Source organism: Nilaparvata lugens, chromosome 6, assembly GCF_014356525.2.
Source record: "Nilaparvata lugens isolate BPH chromosome 6, ASM1435652v1, whole genome shotgun sequence".
Taxonomy (NCBI): Eukaryota; Metazoa; Arthropoda; class Insecta; order Hemiptera; family Delphacidae; genus Nilaparvata; species Nilaparvata lugens.
In genome coordinates, this window is record NC_052509.1 from 50,052,430 (window position 1) to 50,076,728 (window position 24,299).

Consider the following 24,299-nt stretch of genomic DNA (forward strand, 5'->3'; position numbering starts at 1 on the left):
TCGATTAGAATAGTGTCAACGAGGGGTATCGATTACTTCAGAGCTGTGACTGTGGGAAAATACAGCAAACCAGTCTATGATGGGTCATTGGGTAGAAAATTTGACAAGAAATGCAATCTCCAACTTCCAACACAATATTATCAAGTTTCACATAACTTATTTTTCATAGAATAAGGTGCTCAGTGTGTATAAAGATGAATAATAAATTTTTGTAAATAGTATTTTGATTATAATTAGTTTTGTTCACAAACATTCATCGTATAATGTAAATCAATTAAGTTCTACTTTCCAATGAATATCTGATCTGATGAGCATAAAGAGAATGATGCCATTGGGAGTATTCACAGAATGACACACTGCAAATGTGAACCACTACTATTCTCTTTCACCATTTATTTTTACTTTTAACTAATCTTCCCCTAACAGAAGCCTTATTGTTACAGAGTCAATATTAATAATGTGTAGAAGATTAAGATCGACTGATGAGCGAGACAGAGAGAGAGAGAGAATAGAGCTCGAAAGAAAACCGAACAGCAAGTGGAAAAGGTTAGGAAAAGCAGTGGGCGGACCGGAAAATCCATCCTCTTCACCGCACCGGATGAATTCTTCCGGAAAAACCGCACCAAACGATTTTCATCTTTCTGCTCGTGAAAATTCTCAATTCCCCAGCTACTACTACCCACCACAACGTCATAAATTTTCACCATTAGCATTCCTCCAAGAGCCAACGAGTTCCCAGTAGATTAACCGGAGCGCGCTCAAGATAAGACCGAGAGAGAGGGTGTGAGAGTCTTCTATAAATAAAAATGTCTCTATGACGTCATAACTGGTAGCTGTGACGTCATAATGGGTTTGAGTTCACGGTGTAGTAAGCGCGTCTCAACGATTATCGACTGGTTCGAGAAAAGCTTCTGACAATTTTCCTCTCTAACAACGTGATTGGAAAAGTTGGATTAGCTGCTTAACATCTTATTAACACCGTGACAGAGACACTTTTTTTAAAAAGATTGATTTGAAACATTTCATTCATCAGAAATATATTATATCATCTAAGAGAGCCAAGGCAACGACAACCAATGAACGAGTTTGTCATTAATGTAATTACGTCATTTTACGGTGGTGAATCAAATCACATTTTCGTGCAACCGGGTTCATATGTTATCAATATACGTTGGTATGAATAAAAGTTGAATTTTGATGTTCTGGAAGTACTGCATGCAAGATTAGGCTCACTTGTCAATAGCTTCATCATCAGCTCATTTAATTGTATTAAAAATTCTAGAAAGAAGCATAAGGTAACATAATTCCATGATAATCCCTCCTGGCCATAATCTACGATCAGACGCCAAATAAGGAAGAAGGACATTTGAATAAGATTTCGTATGTCGCTTAAATACAGCAACGATAATTGCTTTATTCGCAAAGTGTAAAAAGGTGAATGCTACTAACAGGTCAGGGGTCAGCTCGGATGTTGACTTTTCAATGTATAACCTACCACTGGTCAAGAAGGCCATCTTCTCAATTATTCGAGATAATGCCTGAATTTATAAACACAGGATTGTTAAAGAGTATTGATGAGATTATAAATATTGATGAGATCATAGATGGAATTATCACTCTACTAACTAGATTGCTATTCCACAATATTTCATTCAATATAAAGAATTCATAGAGTATAAAAGTACATTGGATAGAATTGAAATGAAATGCTTTATAAATCATTGTCCAGTATTTATCGACCGACTTTAAATAGATTGAAGTTTAATGACTTAGAAGTATCATTTTTCAGACTAAATCACTCCCGTAACTATATGGATTAATTAAAAAATTGATGACTTGGAGGGATATACGGATCAGAGAGATGAAGAGAGATAGAGGACAGCCAGTTATAGTGATTAAGTCCGAGACAAGCCCGTTTGCTAAGTTGACAAAACAGACTCAGTCGATGCTGTACTTTCATAGAGGGGGAAACTAGGTATGTGTATTATGAGGTGTTGAACACTCACTTAAGACTACAGAACCAGAGAGTATAGAACGAACACATTCTATATAAATATATTAATTCTATACTCTCTGAACAGAACGCGGTCCTCTCTAGCACGGCAACATCGCAACCGCAGTATCCCTACTTTACTCAGCTAAGCATATCCCTCCAAGATGGAAGATCTTTTTAATTCAACTATAGTCATGTTACTCACGTGGTAGTAGCACCCAACCTAACAGCTGTCACATTACAATACCATATAACATTGAACGATTTAACAATTTATACGGTTCTGTCATATTACAGAACCACTGAGCATTTATTATACGGTTCTGTTATATTTATTCTCATTCAATTTTTAGTAATATCTGTAATATTACAGAACCATTGAACATTAATAATTATACGACTCAGCAATTATACCGTTTTGTCATAATATAGATCCGTTGAACATTAAATATACAATTCTACAAGAATTTACACAAATTTCAACGCCATATCCGGTGGAAATCTCACCTGTAGGCGACGTGAGGGCACTGGAAAATCCATATCCGGCCAACCGGTGCACCCGGTCGCAAATCACCCGCAAGTTGTAGAGCGAACTGCGCCGGGGCCCTCCTTTCTCCGGCGAGGGCACCTCCAGAGAGGAACCCATCAGCTGATCCGAGCTGACGTCACTCATAATTCGCGCCACGCGGCCTGCTTTCGGCGATCGGGGCGGCGAAAATGCTCGCTCACTTTCCACACTCATTGTAACACTTGGTTCTTTCACTCACAAAAATTCTGTATCGTTTTTAGCCGTTCAATCTCAGCCGAATCTAGTTATGTCGCGTAGTAGTAACATCCCAAAATTTCAACACCAACAACACTATCACGACAAATCCTGTGTCGTTTTCAGGAATTCAATCCCACCACTCAACATCCCAAAATTTCAACATCAGCAACACAATCACTAACAAATGCTGTGTCGTTTTCAGGAGTTCAATATCAGTCGAGACTTGTTATGATGCCTAGTAGTAGCAACCAAAGTTGTTGCTGTAGCGCCATCTCACTGTTCCACTTATCAACATTGTCACAAATAACTGATTTAGTTTAGTCAATTATCACTAGTAGGGGTAAAGTGAGAATACTGCCCCAAAGCTGGCTCAAACCTGCCCCAAACCTGGCTCAAAGCTGCCCCCAAATCTGCCCCAAATCTGATTCTTGGTTCTAACCTTGCCCAATCCAATGTAATCTGATCTAACCTAACCTAGCCATACCCCTAATCTCACAATAAACCTCAAATGAAGATTTCCCACTTTTTTGGAAAAAAAAAACTAGATCCAGCTTTTTTTTATTTCTTGAATAACTAAGAAACCGTTAATTTTACAAAAAATCTACAAGAGTAACTTTTTCCAGTAAATCTAATAACGAATCCATTGACACCCCATTTGTCAAGATTGAACAAAAAATAAGGATCTCATGGGAAAACTAGATCCAGCTTTTTTTTATTTCTTGAATAACTAGGAAACCGTTAATTTTACAAAAAATCTACAAGAGTAACTTTTTCCAGTAAATCTAATAACAAATCCATTGACACCCCATTTGTCAAGATTGAACAGAAAATAAGGATCTCATGGGAAAACTAGATCCAGTTTTTTTATTTCTTGAATAACTAAGAAACCGTTAATTTTACAAAAAATCTACAAGAGTAACTTTTTCCAGTAAATCTAATAACGAATCCATTTGTCAAGATTGAACAGAAAATATGGAAAAAGTGGATCCAATTTCTTGAATAACTAAGAATAATTTTTTTCAGTAAATCCATTATTATCCATAATCAGAGTGTACATCTTGATGAGAGTATTACCAAATATGAGTATATCACTCACACACCATATATTCAACAGACATTTAATTACAATGATGAAATTCGAATTAGTTTAAAACAAGAAGATATTTATACACTTCCAAGTAGAAGTTTTCTCATAATTGAAGGCGAAATCAAAGTGAAAGATAAGAATGATGTTGAAACCAAGGACTTTTCACTTATCAATAATGGAGTTGCATACCTATTTGATGAAATCAGATATGAATTGGGAGGGGTTGAAGTTGATCGCACACGTAATGTAGGATTGACAACAACCATGAAAAACTATCTACGCCAATCAAAACTCAATGAAAAAATTATGGAGAATGCAGGATGGAAGTTGACTGGATGGAAAAGTTTAGATAAATTCTGCTTCTGCATTCCTTTGGATATGTGGTTAGGTGTAATGGAAGACTATAGAAAAGTTCTATTAAATGTTCATCAGGAAATTGTTCTATTAAGATCATCATCAGACTTAAATTGTATTGAATCAGAGACAGCAAAATCGGTGAAAATTGATATTACAAAACTACAATTGAAAGTACCCTATATACATGCCTCTGACACTGTTCATCTTGATCTGCTGAGTTTAACACATAGTGATATACCAATTACCATTCCATTCAGATCATGGGAATTGCATGAATTTCCACAATTACCTGAAACTACCAATCTTCAATGGACAGTTAAGACAACTTCAAACATATTGAAACCTAGATTCATTATTCTTGGATTTCAAAAGAATAGGAAAAATGTTATAACTGCTAACAGGTCACATTTCGATTTCTGTAATCTGAACAATGTTAATCTCTATTTAAATGCTCAATCATTCCCCTATGAAAATATTGTTGGTAATAAACATTTATTGTATCACATGTTCTCTGAATTCCAAAATGAATACTATCCTTATAACAGCAGTACATCAATTGAGTATAAAACATTTGATGAATATGCACCATTGGTGTTATAGACTGTAGTAAGCAAAATGAACTATTGAAATCTGGTGCAATAGACATAAAGTTGACATTGGAAACAACAAATAATTTCTCAGAAAAAACCAGTGCCTACTGTTTAATCCTCTATGATAATGAGTTTGAATATACACCACTGAGTGGAACAGTAAAAAGAGTATTATAAATCTTCTATAAAATAACAAAGAACTAGACAATATTCAAATCAAAAGTATTATCTACAAATGTATCAATATTTTATCTTCAGTATCATCCCATTGATTTGTAGAATTGTTCTTGTCTCAACCATTTTCTTCAAATTTAATTTTAAAGCATTTTATATTATTATTCAATTTATCAGCTTCTTTCAAAGCAAAATACTGACTGTGATGATATAGTGCTATCCATATGAGCTTAGATTTTTCATTAAAGTTGAATAATGTTCTTGGTCTGGGTAACCAAACCTACATTTTTTTCTGGGTGTACTCACCTACATCTACAATTTTTTTCTGGGTGTATTCACCTAAACCTAAGATTTTTCACCTATATTTATTACATTTTTTTCATACCATTCTTTAAAAGAGATTCCAGAAGAAAGTGAGAATTTTTGGATTAAGTTTGGATCAGTCATATACTTCCATTCTTTTTCATTATTGAGATTGATGTTTGGTATGAAAGTTGCAGCTAATGGTATACATTGTAAAAAATGGAAAAAATTCTGAATCAAATTTTTGATATCAACATTAGTATCTCTATTATTATCTTTATCATACAAATATCGACCAAATTTATCAACACTCATGATCTATTTTTATAATAAATGTTTAATACAACCTGAGGTGAGTTTTCAAGTAGTTCAGGTTAAAGGCAGAGGGTCAAGCCCCCCCAACCCCCCCCCTTGTGGGGGGTGGGGGGGGTTTAGTGCTGAGGTTTGCTTAAGAAAGGGTCTCAACATAAAAATGCTTGTTGCTTAGTTTCAGAGTTAGGATCCCTTGACAAATAATGGATTTACTGAAAAAAATTATTCTTAGTTATTCAAGAAATTGGATCCACTTTTTCCATATTTTCTGTTCAATCTTGACAAATGGATTCGTTATTAGATTTACTGGAAAAAGTTATTCCTGTAAATTTTTTGTAAAATTAACGGTTTCTTAGTTATTCGAGAAATAAAAAAACTGGATCTAGTTTTCCCATGAGATCCTTATTTTCTGTTCAATCTTGACAAATGGGGTGTCAATGGATTTGTTATTATCCGGTGGAAATCTCACCTGTAGGCGACGTGAGGGCACTGGAAAATCCATATCCGGCCAACCGGTGCACCCGGTCGCAAATCACCCGCAAGTTGTAGAGCGAACTGCGCCGGGGCCCCCCTTTCTCCGGCGAGGGCACCTCCAGAGAGGAACCCATCAGCTGATCCGAGCTGACGTCACTCATAATTCGCGCCACGCGGCCTGCTTTCGGCGATCGGGGCGGCGAAAATGCTCGCTCACTTTCCACACTCATTGTAACACTTGGTTCTTTCACTCACAAAAATTCTGTATCGTTTTCAGCCGTTCAATCTCAGCCGAAACTAGTTATGTCGCGTAGTAGTAACATCCCAAAATTTCAACACCAACAACACTATCACGACAAATCCTGTGTCGTTTTCAGGAGTTCAATATCAGTCGAGACTTGTTACGATGCCTAGTAGTAGCAACCAAACTTGTTGCTGTAGCGCCATCTCACTGTTCCACTTATCAACATTGTCACAAATAACTGATTTAGTTTAGTCAATTATCACTGATCACTATTGACAACTTACTGAAGGTAAGAACTACTCTTAATTCACTAGTTTCAAGAACCATCAAAAGTTCACAAACCCGTCAAACAGCTCATTTTGTTTTGTCTTCTTCAACTTATTATGTTTGACTGAATACGGTTTAGCAATATTGGAAGAGTTCGGCTAACTATTACATTCAACAAATGACTGCTTGTAAATGATTGTTCTGTCACGTTTTATTGAATGCTGTTCATGATCTATCAGCTTCATGTAGACCTCTCATTCAATTTGAATGCATCTAAAGATGGAAATCAAGTACAGTTAGTTAGTTCAAGGAGCCCTAATAGGCAATAACATGTAAAATAGAACGAATCTTGAGATGGAAATCATGTAGAAATAGCTAACTCTAGTAGGAAATGGAATCAGAATTTGCATTACTGCACCACTAATGCATCGTCCAATGACGATTATTTTATGTAAAAATATACAAAATACGTGAATTGGAATTCAAATTGTCAGAAAATACATTCTCAACCACCCCTACAGTGTAATGGAGATGCATTTAGTCACGAGAATGTACAGGGTTATTTTAAATGATGGACCCATTTTCAAAACTTGGTATTTATTAAGTAGAAATGCAAATGGACTTTTAGGAAACCACTGTATTTGAAGCAACCAGAATAATAAAGCTACGGAATATGGAAGTTGTATTCTAATAACAGATTCCAAATCAGGCAAAACTGATAACAACTGTAACAGTCAACAATTTTCATCGGAAGCTTGAATAATATAATTACTTGATATGGAACTCGCATTAGATAAAATAGATACTGTATTCAACGATGAACTGATAATTAAAACAGAAACTTCAGTAGTAGGAGAGCAGAGAGTAACACAAGGAAATACTAGCGAGCACATCATCCAAAGATTCGCTAAGCAAGGCAGCAAAATTAGTGACAAGTTTTCACGACTGCAGCCATTAATAACATTAGTCGCTAGGTGCTACAGCCACTATATACTGTCACCATTCCCTACTAATAACACCAATGCTTTCCATTCAAAAAATCCTGACAGTTTGAAGTGAATTTCACTTTATCTGCTAGCTGCTTTGAATCAACGACCTTCCACAACTCCACATAAATACAGTTATACAATTAATCCTATGAGACTGTTTCCACCACTAACCATAGGTATACTAATAACACTATGACATCCACATTCATCACCATATACAGGTATACTAATGATGGTCTGCAGTTAACACATATTATAGCAAGGCTTCCTTGATCTTCCTAATTCAGCACACCACTAATAACCATCACAATCACAAAATGGAAAGTGAAAACGCCCCGGCGTCGCAACATAAATCGTTATAATTCGCATGTGAGAGACAGACGGCAAAATTTAATCTATTAAACAGCATACAGTGCTTCATCACACCACGAATTGTGTCACTGCTTTCAACTATCATTAATTTCGCGCCGTCTTACTTCACAAGTAACACAAGGTGTTATTGGTGTATGAATACTAGCATATGTAGATGTATAATTTATGGAGTGACGTCCTTGGCTCATATGGGGTAGTAAGTTTCATTTTCTGTCAATATTTGAAAGGCTGTCAAGAAATAAATATTATTAATTAGTATGATTAGTATTGATTTTCGAAAGGTTTTTTGGGGAAGGCAGTAGTTGTCGATAAAGGTCAACGGTAGAAAATTTTCTCCTCTCCTGATAGTCAAGAGGTAGAAAATTCGATTGATAGTTAATTGAAATAGCAAAAGATTCAATATCTTAATGATTAATGATGAGTTACCATTCATTCGCGTAATATGAAGGTTTCAATTTTGGGTACAGGCTCTAAATACATCTTTTGAGCACTTTACAACTTGGAAATGAAGGCGACGGTTCAGGTATTGAGGGCTCATTCCACTATGAGGGTATCTTCCACTCAACACAGTCACTACACCTAGGATGATCAGTTTCCATAGATTGATGATCGATTTTTGAAAGGTTGTCAAACGTTTGACAGCCAATGATTGAAGATTTCAACAGCTGTCAGTTAAATAACAGTTGATTGAAGATCACTGTTGATCGGAGATCGATAATCTTTGAGTTAACTCTAATCTACTTGTCAGAGGAAAGTGTGTTTGAGCATAAACTAAAATATGAATAACATCAACTATTGCAAAATTTTAACATGCAATCAAATTGGTTTTAACCTATGATCGCCGTCTTCATTAGTTCACGAAAGCAGACCGTCTATTCTATTAATTCTATTAATTCATTCCTTGAATGTCATTCATTGAAAATATAGAGAGATATCATAAGCAACATTATTGATGGGTAGGCCTGATTCTGTTATAAGTAATCTGAGGCCCGGTTGCAGAGTTGCACAAAAGCCTGTTAAATTTTAATCATGATATAATTCTACGAGAACCAATTACAGGTTTTTTCCAAGGAGAAGGCTTCTCTGATTGGCCCTCGTGGCATAAAATCGGGATAATAAGTTAACAGACTTCATGTAACTGGGTGTGCAAGTATCCCAAACAAATTTTATTGTATTGATTATACTTCATCACCAGAGCAGTTGGCAAGTTCCATATTCTACAGTGAGATTCACTTCAACCTGACAGCTTTCCTCATGAATACCATCAATGCTTCCCATTTAACCATCAGCTGACAGTTGTCCATTTATCGATCCAGCAAATACTAGATAATAACCCACAAAATCTATTAGCCTCAATCGTATCTAGTTGATAACGTTTCGCTTTTATCGTTTTCGGTGGATAATAACCAACGATGCTTACGTTGATTAAACTTCAATTCCATTATTTCCAAATGACATCACCTCAATCAATATTGATGGGTATCAGTGGCAATTTGCATGCTAAACCATCAACATATGCATCAGTGTCCCTGCATCAATAATTGAAATCCGACAACTAGTCCCGATAGCATTCAATAACATTGTCACAATAGCAACTGTCTCGATAACACTGCGAGTATCGAAGATATTATTGATGTTGGATGGGCTTTCATCAATAATTGGCCTGCTAGTTTATAGATAGCAAGTGCATCGGGCATTGATGACATTTCAAAAATCAATTGATTTGTTCTGTTAGTCAATAGCATACAATGCCAATTTGAGATTAACCCAACAGTATTATGCCCAAATCTAATACTTGAAACAATATTCATATGATCTATTATTGTTCAGTGTAACTGTATCGATCAAATCGTGATTGATACTTCCTATATTTTTCAAATTTTATACAATTGTAAAACCAATACGAAACAATTCTAAATCAATTTCCATACACTTCCAGAAACGTGAGATATGAAACTTGATTTCCTCCTAAAATATCTTCGATAAATTACCCAAAACAACTTCATGATACTGTTGAGAAGTGAGGTGATATACGTCATTTCCTGAACCACCCAGCTATTTCTGACAGACCTTGATTGCAAATCAGTGCCACAAGTGCTCAGCAAGTACACATCAAAATAATCGGGCACTAAAATTGTATGCATATGATAGAAGGTGGTAGAGTAACATATGGCTTAAGGCTCTATTTTTGGCACATTAAATGCCATCAAGTGCTTTAGGGCTCTGGTACAGCACAGCAAGTAGCTTACGTTTTACCCACATTAAACTGACAGCATCCATTATAAACACCATTAATGCTTCCTCTTTCAATCAATGCAGACAGTTTAGAGTGAATCTCACCGTAATATCAACATACACACAGAGTCGTGGTTATCTGTTGCAAGCATCTCTTTGCCGCCGAAGGCTGTTTCAAGTTGTCATCCTGCCAATTTTGAATTTTTTTATTCTTGTACGACAAAGTACAAAAAACTGTGTTGTTTGTGTTTGAGGGATCTCTGAGAATAGTCCGAAACTAATCTTACTTTCTTCCACTCTGAAAAAATTTCACTGCACCACGTAAAATGTTATCAACAAAGTCTCTTCCCTTTACTTTCTTCCATTATTTACTTAATTCTTATGATTGATGTTGACAGTATTCCGAGTTTGAAATGTTGGTTGGAAAGTTACGTCTGCAAATAATGAATGTTTGTTGGAAAGGGATGTTTTTCATGCAGTGAGAGAATTACAAAGCAGTTTTCTGAGAGTGATAAATATTAAATTAACCATACGAGGATCAAATTCTGTGTTTCATAAATCTCCTCAGATGAGAGTCGCATGAATATTTCATCTATTATGTCATAACGCACGTTTTAGCGTCCAGTTCAGTCAAAATTATGAGACCTTATTTTGATTGTTTGTAGTTTATTTATTATTTTCAATAGTATCATCTACTGCAAAAGTAGTATAAATGTATCCTCATTCCAATGTTCAGAAACAAATTCTGTGTTTCATAAATCTCCTTTGATGAGAGTCCATGAATATTTTATCTATATTGTCATAACGTACGTTTTTACAGAGACAATCGAAATAATCTCCTCAATTAATAAATATTAAATATTTCCTTACTTTATGGTTTTAGCTTCTAGTTCAGTCAAATTTATGTGGCCTTATTTGATTGTGTCTAGATTATTTTCAATAGGATCATCTGCTGCAAAAGTAGTATAAATGTATCCTTAAAATGAATATCACAAAACAATAAGTTATTTATTATTTGAATTATGTTTCTACTATGTAGTATTTGTATTTAGGGCTGTATGCAGTATAAGTTTAAACTGAGTATGATCAGCTGATACTGTCGTTTCAACTGCAAATTGAACACATTATGGGAAAAATTCTACTTTTATCCACCAAATTTCAAATTAGCTTTAAACTGAAGAATGTGGAATACGTCCCTAATAAAAGGTTTGCTATTGAGACTCCCATTAATTCCTTTACATTTTTTGTGTAGTTGAGAAGTTGATATTGTGGTAATTATTCATATTGAATGAAAAAGACTGAGAAATTGTCAAAAACCACTGATTTATTGATAATTAGAAAGACCGGTTTCGGTTATTACACCATTGTCAATCTCTGATTTATTCAATAGAAAGTTTATCAGAGATTGACAATGGTGTAATAACCGAAATCGGTCTTTCTAATTATCAATAAATCAGTGGTTTTTGACAATTTCTCAGTCTTTTTCATTCAATTCCTTTACAACTACTTTGCTCTACTATTGTATAGCATTTATATTATGTGTGTACGCGTCTTCACCATTTCTAGTTATCTTGCAAATATGCATACACTTTGATTGATCGATGTGTTTCGAGTCTCAATTAATATTTTGATGAGATCAGAGATTACATTGCAGAGGTGGGTGGATGAGTAGGCGTGTGAATAACTGGAAAGGGGTCTGGTCTCACGTCAACGTGTTGAAAATCTGTGCTGGTTGATTAATTGTGGCCATTGTCTAACTAGAAGAGGTGGGCTGAAATGTGGTGGTGGGGGGTGGTTACCTAATTAGATGTTGCTGGTCAGAGGGAGAGGAAGGAGGAGAGCACGGAAACATGAGAAGGTAAAAGGAAGAAAAGATGAGAGAGGGTGAACAGGAAAAGTAGAAGAGGAGGAGAGATGGAAAAGGAATGGTGAAAGGTGAAATGGGGGCGGAAGGAGGAAATAGGAAGCAAGAAGAAATAGAGCAGGAATAGGGGCGGAAAAAGGAATGAGGAAGAAGAATACAGTAGAAAGTGAAGTTAGCAGAAAAAAGTAGAGATATAGGAGTACTAAGAGAAGAAAAAGACGAGAATTTTGTGAGGAAATAGGAGGAGGATTGGCAAAATAAAGAGGTAAAGAATGAAAGGGTGGCGGTGGTGGTAGAGGCAGAGGAGGAGGAGGAGGAGGAGGAGGAGGAGGAGAAGGAGGAGGAGGAGGAGGAGGAGGAGGAAGAGGAGGAAGAGGAGGATGATGATGAGGAGGAGAAAGAGGAGTAGGAGGAGGAGGAGGAGGAGGAGGAGGAGGAGGAGAAGGAGGAGGAGGAGGAGGAAGAGCAGGAGAAAGAGGAGTAGGAGGAGGAGGAGGAAGAGGAGGAAGAGCAGGCAGAGGAGGATAATGAGGAGGAGGAGTAGGAGGAGGAGGAAGAGGAGGAAAAGCAGGAAGAGGAGGAAGAGGAGGATGATGAGGAGGAGAAAGAGGAGGAGGAGGAAGAGGAAGAGTAGGAGGAGGAGGGAGAGGAGGAGAAAGAGGAGTAGGAGGAGGAGGAGGAGGAGGAAGAGCAGGAAGAGGCTGAGAAAGAGGAGTAGGAGGAGGAGGAAGAGGAGGAAGAGCAGGAAGAGGAGGATAATGAGGAGGAGGAGTAGGAGAAGAGTGATATTACCTTACAATATCAGTTCATGAACAACAAATATTGTCTAGTGAACTTACATTTCAAAACACCTGTTACAACAAGGGAATCGACTCGAAACAACATAGACCAACAATATCCTAAGGCAAATCATAAAACATTTGAATTTGGAAAAAATATATGCAGCCAACATCTCATGAACCACCAATTTTGCCCGGGGCAACTCAATTAAAATCCAAAAACCCAACAGATGTTAATCAAGTCATCAACTTATCATCAACCAAAAAACTCAATCCACACATTATAAGGCCTAGTGGCGGCTATTACTCAGATATATCGGCTAGATTAGCTCCGCACCGGCTAGAGTACACTCTAATAAAGTAGACTCACTTCTTGACCTCACTGTAGACCTATGAGCGGCCAAACCGGACAATCTCCAACTTCCATATAAGCTGCCAACCTTAATGAGCCAACAAAGCAAAGCAAAGCGCCGTACCGATCTCAGACATCGATCCACTTTCAACTGTCAGCACTGGTCTAATGGAAGACATTCGCGTTGGTTATTGGCAATACTGCTACTTAAAGTTTCATCCAACTACACTTTTGTCTGTCAGTATTGGTTAAATAGAAAGTATTGGTGATATTTTCATAAGGAATGCTGACAGTTTAAAGTGAATCCCACCGGCTGTTGTTCGAATTCAAATACTACTCAAAACATAATCACCACTTAGTGCCAAGTGCCAAGGCCTCCGCACTAAGGCCAACATAACCCCTAAACCCAAATGCATATTATAAGATAAGTTCTTATCGCAACACATGTCTTTACTATCGTGCAAAATCAAAATATCCTCTATAAGGAATGTACTAGCAATTTTGTGCTCGATAACATTAAATTCGCGTTCATTTCAAGTGTGACACAACTTCAATTAAGAATATTGCTTACTACAACACAACAGATGTCAGCATCATCACACAGAAATAAAATTGTACTCACAAGAATGTAATGACATTTTTTTTCAAACAGCCACAAGATTAAACTCCACTTTCAATGCTAATGAGACAACTTCAATGTTCAATTTATCTTACCGTAACACAACAGATGTCTTTATTATCGTTGAAAGGATAACACTCTTCAGAAAGGAATGCTATGACAATCTTCAACTTGTTGCCAAAGTATACTAATCCTAATCTAAATTATCGAATGAACATTTCATTTTTTATGTGGCATTACTTCAATGCTTCCATTTCTGCTCATCGCTATAAAAATCACAAAATGATTGAATTCTACATAGCTCGACTGTACGCTCTTTGAGAACAATGGATCAATAAAATATGAGAGTACGATCATTTTCTATCAAGGCAGCGAATAATTCCTCAAGAGGTATAATCTTTTCATTTCTGCACGTTGAAAACACGTAAAAGTGTATCATGAACTGACAATAATTGATTTGTCATACAGCCATCCAATCAACTTATAGTTATAGGCCTGCTCAACCCTCACAAGAACTAAATAGGATTTGCTATTGTCTGCCCAAATAGTACATAACCTTGGTTTAAATACATTCACTAATACAAGATTGAAATTAGAAATGACCTGTACAGCGTTGAATGCGAAATTCGATTTATGAATTGACCTATGATTGAATAATAGATCTATAGATTTAAAGTTGAAGATTAATACTTTCTAATAATACGTCTAGGGAATCTTCTTAAAAATTCTAAATTGAAAAAATTATATTTTTTAAATTTTAAGAATTTAAATTGATTTTATTATTTTTCTAAAATTCGAATTTAGAATGATTAATGATATTGATCAACCACTGTACTGCAGTCAATACGAGTATATGAATTACGAAAAATGACAAATGGTAGAAGAATTTTCTAGCATCGTCCGAATTTCGAAAGAATGCGGCTCTCAACACCAATCAGATGCCAAGTTCCAATGATAATGCTTGCTAGCTGCCAAAAATCCATATCAATCCAAGAATAGTTGACCGAAAAGCTAGTCAACCCTTCCCCACCACACTCTTCAAACCCCCCTACCACCCCCAAAACCGTCCGAACAACTTGTGAAATGTTTACGTACTCTGGATCCATTCATAGGACATCATTCTACTAATAAATGGGCCTCCAAATAAATAGGCCAAATAGAAAAATTTACACGGAATAACATACATAATTATTAGGAATGCATTTGATAGGTCCTACAACAGTTCAAAGTTGAACATAAATATAATAGAACTCTTATCGAACAAAATACTTATGACATAATGAATATAATTTTGGTTGCGAAACAGTTCAATCATGACCTTTAGGCTTGCACTTTGAGATGCAGAATAAATCGGACAAATGGAGCCATACGATTGGTAGTTACTGACCTATCAAGGGAACAGTCTGCTATTGGTCGGGAGTCGAGACAAGACACTCCCACATAAGGCGGAGTATATTCAAACTACAGACAAGAGTCACCGTTAAACAACAAACCAGATTGAACTAAAAGCAATTTGAAAAACAGCTTCAAATTGCAAGCACATCAGAAAAATACACTGCCAATTGGCAAGATTCAATTTTCAAGTAACTGGCCCTACAAAGAATTTTCGACGAAAAATTCTCTAAACTAACATCCCCTTCAACTCGATAAGCATACTGGAAATCATATCAGATTCCTTACATTAATTTTGTCAAGATTCATACGGAAATAGAACAAAATAGACCAAACCAGACAAATTGAAAATGCAATTCCTGATCTTATGCAATTATCAGTTTCTTTATTTCTTAAAGACATTCTCTATTGATCTCATGTCTCTAGAATGTATACAGCATTAGTTTAATCTAACATCACAGGACAAGTATAATCTGGAAAAAATGTTAGAATTTGTTCCTAGTTCATAAAATTCTGATACGCTGCATTTCAAATAGCATTGTACTATCGGCATCGTTTTCGAAGAAACCATACGAGCCCCACTAGCAATACAAGACCCAGCTCTTGAAAATAGCTTTCAATCATTGAACGGAACAATTTTTCAAGCGAAAAGTACTTTCCACTTGTCAAATAGTAAGTAGTCAAGAATAGATTCTGTAGAAGCATTCAAACAGAAATGAAACGCAGTAATGTTGCTTGTAGATGTGAAATGACTTCTAGATGATGTAATAGTGTTTGTGGAAGTGCAGTAAGTTTCTCAGTGAGTAAGATGATGATGGTAGAGAAACAAACGTAAGACGACGAAGAAGAAGGAAAAGACATAGAAGAACAAAAGGGGGAGAAGGATGAGGTGAATGAAGAAAGTAGAAGGAGCGATGAGGAGGTAGAAGGAATGATGAGGAGGTAAAAGTATGAGGCAATATTGATAAAAACAGGGTGAAGATAACAAAGCTTCATAATAACCATACCATTGTTTTCAACTTTGATCATTTTACCAAAGTATAAAAATGTAAATTACGTAAGTGACATATTTCAAGCACTAAGAACCAGTCTGGAAGCGTTCATTTTCAAATCCATCAACAAACTTCCAGTATCAGCCATGATATTTATCTAAAAATGAATTCCAGGATTTCCTGCATAAAAATTAACAAACCTCTTCAATTTCATAGATAATTGAACACATTTATGAGACAGAATAATCTGTAATGAAATGAAAACACGATATGTTCCCTTCTCTACTTATTAATATGTCTACCTTCTCAACTCTTCTATTGACACAAAACCAAAGTTTCAATGCTCAAGGCATAATGAGTAAGTTGTAGGTTTCAACTCCATCTATTTGTAGATGTATAGTAGGTCAACTCATCAGTTATTGATTTCAACTAAATCTAAAATTATTAATGAAGATATACTCAAGTATTGTATCTCAGGTTTTGTGTCAATTGAACAATCCAAGTATAAAATTCAATAGATTTTCGTACGAAACCATCAAGATCAATGTCAAAGTTAACATCAGCAGATGGAAATAACAGCAGTAGAAATGACAGAGAAATAGCAGCAGAAATAACAGTAGAATCATCAGCATCAGAAGGTCAAACAGAAAGCCACCATTGACAAAGAACAAACAAAATCTGATGCAAAGTGACAGCGAAAAGGCAGCCCGGAACTGCTTCATTCACTTCAAACTGTCAGTTTCTAATCAATTGGGAAGCATTCATGTTATATCTATAACGTATAGTGACAGTTTGTAGAGAGTCTCACTACAGAACAGTATATTGTGATTCACTTTAATCTGTCAGCATTGGTTGAATGTGAAGCATAGATGCTATCTATTAGTAATTGTGACAGAAATATTAATCTCACTATAGAAAAGTACAGTATGATTCACTTTAAAATGTGAGAATAGGTCAAATTGGAAGTACAGATTTTATTTTTTGGAATTGTACAAATTTGAAGCTAATGTCACCATAGAACAGTAGCACACAAGAGTGGCTCTGTGTTGTGTGCTCTTCTCTCTAATGTCACCCCATTAGATTAGCATAATAAACGCAACACGGTGTGAGGCCAAGTGCCAAGATAGAGAAAGAGGGAGTCAGAGAGAGAGGTGTACAAATGACTCGTGAAATGGCTGGGCGTATCGGACCAATGATGATTACGATGATTGCCCGATAATTTCAGCACTAATTGGTAAACTCTACTCAATTTTTGGAAGTGGATTTTGGAAGATTCTCGGATGTTTGCTTGAGTTATTTTTATACTTAATCAAATAAATTTGAGAGTATTCACAAGCTATTTTGTATCTATTCGAATCCAAGAAGACTAGACCTTCTGTATTTTGAAGGTTTTTTCAGATGCCATTTTTTACACTTAATCAGATAATGTTGTAGAATATTTCGAGAATATATATTTTTGAAGGTAGAGTTGCTATTATTTTATTAATCCAAGGAATTTAGCTCAGAGGAGTTTTGGGTGGTGCTATTCTTTTACTTCATCATATAATAATTCAGGATCATTTACATGTTGACAATACTTGACAGGAGCTTTTCGTAGTACTGTATGTATTTCTCATTGATATATCATATATTTCGTTATTCAGGGACTGGATTTCTGATATGTGGTTGTGGACTGTAGACCGTAGAACGACTTGTTTTAGAATGGGAATTCATCCAAGAGAATAACAATTGTCTTGAGAAAGTACACAATTAATTCGAAATTATAGATTAATAATAAATGGAAGTGACAAAGCAATACAAAGTATTATTCAATATCAATTCATTGATCTATGGTGATGACAATGATTAGAGAGAGCAGGCTCCACCCTGAATTATTAAAAACCTACTTAAATCAGTTTGAATAAAAATTTATCGCAGTGGAAGATGAAGAAAAACCAGGTTGTAATTTCCTTCTTTCAAGGAAGTTAGTAGAACTTGAAGGAACTTTCAAGAAGTTTGGAGTTGAAAATTGTATATTTTTTCTAATAAAGAACTCAGATTATAGGCCAACATTACAACAAGATTGAATTATAAAGAACTCCTAAGAATCCAGATTAGAGTAGGCAACTTATGGAAAACTTATAAATTGAGAATAGCAAGCTATAAAAACCCATCAAGAATTTCAAATACTGTATCTAATAAAATAGCCTGATTGGAACATCATACTCTAACAAACTTCTACCATTGAATTAATTGGACTACAAAGAGAAACTATTTTAGTTTATCTATGCTACAGCTAGCATTTGAGATTGCCAATACTATAGGTACAAAATAAAAATAAATTGTTTTAAAAACGAATCACTACAAAACACACTTCACATTCTAACATAATAATTCAGAGACTTCTCTCTACACTAATCCCGGAAATCAAGTAAATCTCAGGGAAAATATTGTTAAATCACAAATCGTCGACGAATAAGAATTAACAAAAATTGTTGATTGATTCCCAGAACGATGAGGTATAAAATTTCACACAATTCTTGGTGAATTCAAAAATCACCGATAGTTGAAACCACTAAATTTCGTGTAAATCACAGAACGATGAAGGATGAACATTCACACTATTTCTTACGTTTCACGAACTAACAAAGGTAAAAATCCACTAAAGCTTGAGTAATTCACGACGAAGTATGAAAATACACTAAAATTCGTGGAAGGATAACATAATCCGCCAAGGATAAGGCCAGGATCGACCTTAACTTAGAACGCGTGTTTGGTGACTAACTGGTAGCACTAAGCTAAAATCTGACCACAGCCTCTGATAACACAGCAAAACTTTGTCCCCACTTATTGGTGGGGACTTTACACTCACACACACGCACATACTCCTGTCTTTCACACGCACACGTTCGCCATCGCACTGTCGCAAGCCACAGCACGCGATTTACTAATTATAATTAGAAGTGTGCTCAGTACACACACAAACCGACCATAAACTAGCTTGGAACTTGAATTTGGCGATTAGTAGGGGGACTTTATGTCGCCGGTGTCTAATTATGCATGCTTTATTACGAGTTGATACAGTCTGATGGAGATTAGGCTGCAAGCTACAAGGTTGCGCTCAACTATAAACAATGCAAAATATCAGATGGCTTTCCTGCATTCACGATGGAAGCTCAGGTATTTGAGGTTTTTCTTTTCCAACAAATTTCCATGCCAATTATTCATCATTCTTGGTGATCATTATTATAATCATTTTTATTAAGGTATATTAGCTAGGCTATATCAATGGTCAAGGGTGAATTCTTATTTACTTTGATATAAGTGTTTCCTTGGAAAGAAGTGACAAGATTTATGAATTTGTAAAATTTATAAATGGAAGTTATGAAAATTAGAGTATAGTGGTGCTAGTAAGTTTATTTCACCGAATTGAAAGTAATTCAAGTATATTCATATAAGTTGAAAACAATGAAGCTGCTAATAAGCTAAAGTATATGGTTGACCTGACAATCTGCGTTTGTGAAAAGGTTAGGATCTATGTATTTCAGTAGCATATTTTTCACTGAAACTACCAAAAAATTCAATCGGAGATATGGATAACAATTGTAATAACAGAACAAAGAGAAAATATCAACTGTACTTGAATCACAAATTCGAAACTCCAAGATATCGAAGTGTGAAGAAAATGGTTGTGGAAATGTTTAAGAAGCCGACCAAAGGAAGACAAAGTGATTGATGATCTGGCGAGTGATTGATTGATTGATTACCTAGCATTAATTGAATGTGAATTGAATCTTAGGCTCCAGTTACGTTGGAATTCTGATTGATTCAACCACTTTTCCAGATAGCATCTAGAGATATCAAGAAGTACGATAAATTCTAATTGGCATTTTAAAGATGTCGATAACATAAGTTTGATAAGTTATCGGGGGTCTTTAATAACGAATAGCCAAAATTCTCACTTCTAAAGGAAATATTAAGGAGAATCACATACCGTCATTTAAAAAATGGGATCTATGGTTTACGTCAACCGATTCGAGTTCATGAATTTCTACAACACACATCTTACAATACCAATAATTTGATAAGCACTCTCACCAAAAAAGATAGACTGAACAAAGCACTTGATATAATATTTTCATTGAATAAAGAGTATGTATATCGTCTTTGAGGTAAATCAACGAGCATGACATGCTGACATGTAAATTACATTCAAACAATTTCAAATTTTGAATTCGTTGGTACTTTATTGAATTACAGAACCAAGTCTGCTTAGTTTGACAAGACAACTTAACGGGGACAACTTTAGTTACTTTACAATTCCAAATTATCAAGGTGTTGATGCTTTACAAGATTGAGGAAATCAATGTAGTCTTTACACCTACACGAGAATGATATTTTGGTTAAAACACATTTTCAAATACGTAGGTAATATAATAACGATATTACACACAGCGCTATTATAGAGGCGTTGATATTTAGGAGAATCGAGACTGGACAATACTACAACATAGCCTCCACAATTTCCAAGTTTACTGATGAGAATTCTGGTTAGCTCATTATTAACAATTCAGTTTCACTCTACTTTGTATTTTATATTATTTAAATTTTATTGAAGACAGGTACAGGAATCAAACAAATTTCAAATCAAATTCGATAATGTGGGCAAACATGATACTCATGACGCGGAATGGAAGTTTCTATTCTAGTATGAATACAGAAAAAATACAACACACATTAATTGACCAAACCTATTATGGTTATGCGTAGGGGAAACTGCCACAATGCTTAGTACCCTATCACAATATGCGTTATTCTCCAACGATAGCCTAGTCCTTTCATGATCCCGCCTAACAATTCGCATAATAATCCGCATCTCCAGTCAATTGTGACCAATTTGTACCAGAGAGTATAGAATATACTGTAATTACATTCTGTACTCTGCATTTGTGACCACCTACAGCTCTTTCGAACAATACTCTCTCGTTATTCATTGTTATCTCGTATCATCTTCACTATACTGAGATTCACTTCAAACTGTCATCATTTCTTATACAACTAACATCAATGCTTCCCATTCAGAAAATGCTGACAGCTTCTAACTTCAAGCTACAGTATCATCACTCCTTATAAAACAATAATATCAGTCTATGCTGACAGCATAAAGTGAATCTCACAATATGAAGGGGCGATCAACAGGTGTGTATTTAGAGAGTTTAGAGGACACCAATGAAACCAGGAAAGTTAACATAATCGTTATTTTTATATATTTGAGTCACTTTTTCTAGAACTTAAGAAAGACAGTAGATACCATTTCAATCACATGGAACCAATACATTATTGGAAGGTAACCTAATCATTAATTTAAATATTTCATTCAGCATTTTCTAAAGAAAATTGGAGAGGTTGTGGGAACAATTTGAAACACATAAAAGAAGGAAGTAAACAATATGAAACACATAACAGGGAAACGCAAGATAGAAACAAGTAAATTGATTATTTCGACCATTAATCACTGATAAAATTTTACAATTATCAAATACTGGTAACTGATAACAAGACATACACCATGCACACCAAAAAATAACCGTATCAGTTATTTTCCTACCTGTTGGCGGTTCTTCGAACGAGTAGAAAGACTTCAGACGTCTCCTTAGAGAGTTCATCCGACTGTTACCGGCTGTGGCCATTACAACCATCACTGCTACTTTGGAACTGTTACTTTCGGAAACACTGTTACACTTCGGAACTGTTATATTTCGACGACACGAGGAACCATGACGATATTTTCAAAATTATCACAGACCAGTCTTCTAGAGCTAGAATCTCGTAAATTGTTTAAAATCCATTTGAAAAGGGTACTTTTCTGTCAATAATTAGGCCTCTGAAAGTAGCATTCCACCCTCTTTCCACTACAAAATAAAATCCTATCAATATGAAATTTGTTACCGGATGATCATAAACGTTAGGTTTCTGAGGATAAACGGAGATAGTGCTTTACAAGGATATATTGATCTTCATGTAATAACTACTCTGTTATATGTGCAATATCAATGGAAATGAAAACTTTAAAAATGAAATACGTTAAAGGATGGTCTACGTCTCATACACGTAGAGTTTGTGTGAAACAATGAGCATAATGTTCTCATATCTACTTGAGAAGGTATTGAGGGGCGTGTCAAAGATTATGTTAATCTCGCAAGTGTAGAGAAAGGAAGCAATATTTACACACTTCCGCTTACTAAAACAACCTTGGAACTCTAGCGACGTTTTTCAATTGTCAGACACCTAGATGAAGGGAACAATGGGTGATTATTTTGGAGACCTTTCATGGTACATAAATATCTGTAATCTAGTTTATTAGACTAGCTCATCTTTTTTGGAATGAAGATTACATTCTGTTGCTTGAGTTTTTCATGTTGGGCTGCACCAACTTCCTAGCTGGGTTATCAAACGAGTACAGTCAAAGAGGGTGATAATAGAATATTATATTGAAAAAAGTGAATGAAATTAAAGTCTGGATTTCTTTCGAAAAGAATTGATATGATTATATTTTTTTATAGTCTACCTAATTAGCATAGCGCTGATACAGGATCTGAATTGAGCATCTAAGATCAGACTCAATCAATCTTATAGCAGCTTATTCCTCTCAGAAAAAATGTTACGGAATAAAATTCAACCTATAAAACATGTGAATGAGGACAGATAAAACGGGTTTATCTATAATATTTTGGTTGAAAAATCTGGATAACTGGAAAATTTATAACATCTATATCTTCAAATGAACAAAATCTTTCTAGACGATCATTTGGTTTGGTTTCTTCAGAGGACAACCAATCATGGATAACAGCCTTCATAGAACTCTAAACAACTTCATCCCATCCAAAAGTTCATGAATTTTCCATCCAGTATTGATTTATTTGTCTTCATTATGAAACGCTCTCACGAATGTAGGTCAAAATCACGGGGCACAGCGCTGTATTTAAAACAAAAGTCCCGATTTCACTTGGCCATAAATTCAAAGTAAATATCAATCGGCCCAAAAGAGCAGGGCACACGCCAAATTTGGAGCGACAATGATTTGCATAAAACAGGCAGAGAGAGTGAGAGACTGATAGAGTATGTGTGAGAGGGAGTGAGAGAGTACACGACCTAAATACATTTTGTTTCATTCTAGGAGAGTAGCAACAAACAAGCGTGCAATTTGCAGCTTACAATGTGCACATAAATGACAAAAAGATGATTTAGAGTGAGGCGCTTTCAGACTTCGGCCTCACCGGTAACTAATTTGCAACTTGGACAGAGACAAAAAGAAGGAGTGAGAGAGAGAGAAAGTGAAAAAAGTTGATTCATTACTACTTTAACTTACTAAACAGTTGTTGCAAAACAAAGATAATCGTAAAACTGAATATATCTGAATTTATTACCGGTAAAAATTCGAAAGATAATGGCATTTTAAAACAGTTGGGTAATGGAAAGTGAGGACTTTCAAATTCTATTAGCAATAAAATTTAAAAATAAGCGCAATTTAAAGCAGTTCTGTAGTGAAAAATAGAGTAAATTAAATTTATCACTGATGAAATGTATAGTAGTTTGAAGCATTCTAACAAACTAATTAATAAGGTAACTGATTCAAATTTAAAATATAAATGCAAATAAGAATATTTGAGAAATGAAGAACTAAATAAATAGGAATGTATCAACTAATAAAAAGTAATAGTAAATTCAAAAAGTTGAGCAGTATTAATCAGTTCCAATGGATTTCAATATCGGATCGAGGATGAAGATTAGAGCATTGACATCAGTATGATTTAATGATATTGTAATAATAGAGGTTGAAGAAATAGGATGTGAATTATTGTAAAATAAAATACTAGGTTTACACAGTGGATATTATAGTTTTGTATTTGCATAAAATCACTAGCAAAGAATCAATGAGATTATGTGGATATTCTGTAAAAAAATGTAATGTTTTAAAAAGTGAAATAAAGAAAACTGAACAACACTATACACCAATATACTCAATATACATCGTGTCCCACAAAGAGGTTTACACGTTTAATTTTATATTACGTGCCCATTCATGCACCGAACTTTTTCATATTTTACACAGTTTACAAAGTAAGTTCTTAAAATATTCTAGGAAAATTTCAGCACCC

The 24,299-nt window shown here is 35.2% G+C and overlaps 1 protein-coding gene and 1 long non-coding RNA gene across 5 annotated transcripts in view; both read right to left on the reverse strand.

Moving 5' to 3' along the window:
• The window catches only part of LOC111050083 (triple functional domain protein), a 463,117-nt gene that overhangs the window by 20,335 nt on the left and 418,483 nt on the right, over nucleotides 1-24,299 (reverse strand).
• Nucleotides 340-18,944, reverse strand: LOC120351962. Of its 4 annotated transcripts, none has more exons than XR_005571667.1 (3): nucleotides 18,544-18,944; nucleotides 6,052-6,840; nucleotides 340-2,500 (listed from the first exon to the last, which is right to left on the reverse strand). It is a non-coding gene; the product is annotated as an uncharacterized LOC120351962 (long non-coding RNA). The 4 variants fall into 4 exon arrangements; XR_005571669.1 differs by having other exon boundaries at nucleotides 18,528-18,944; XR_005571666.1 differs by having other exon boundaries at nucleotides 18,520-18,944.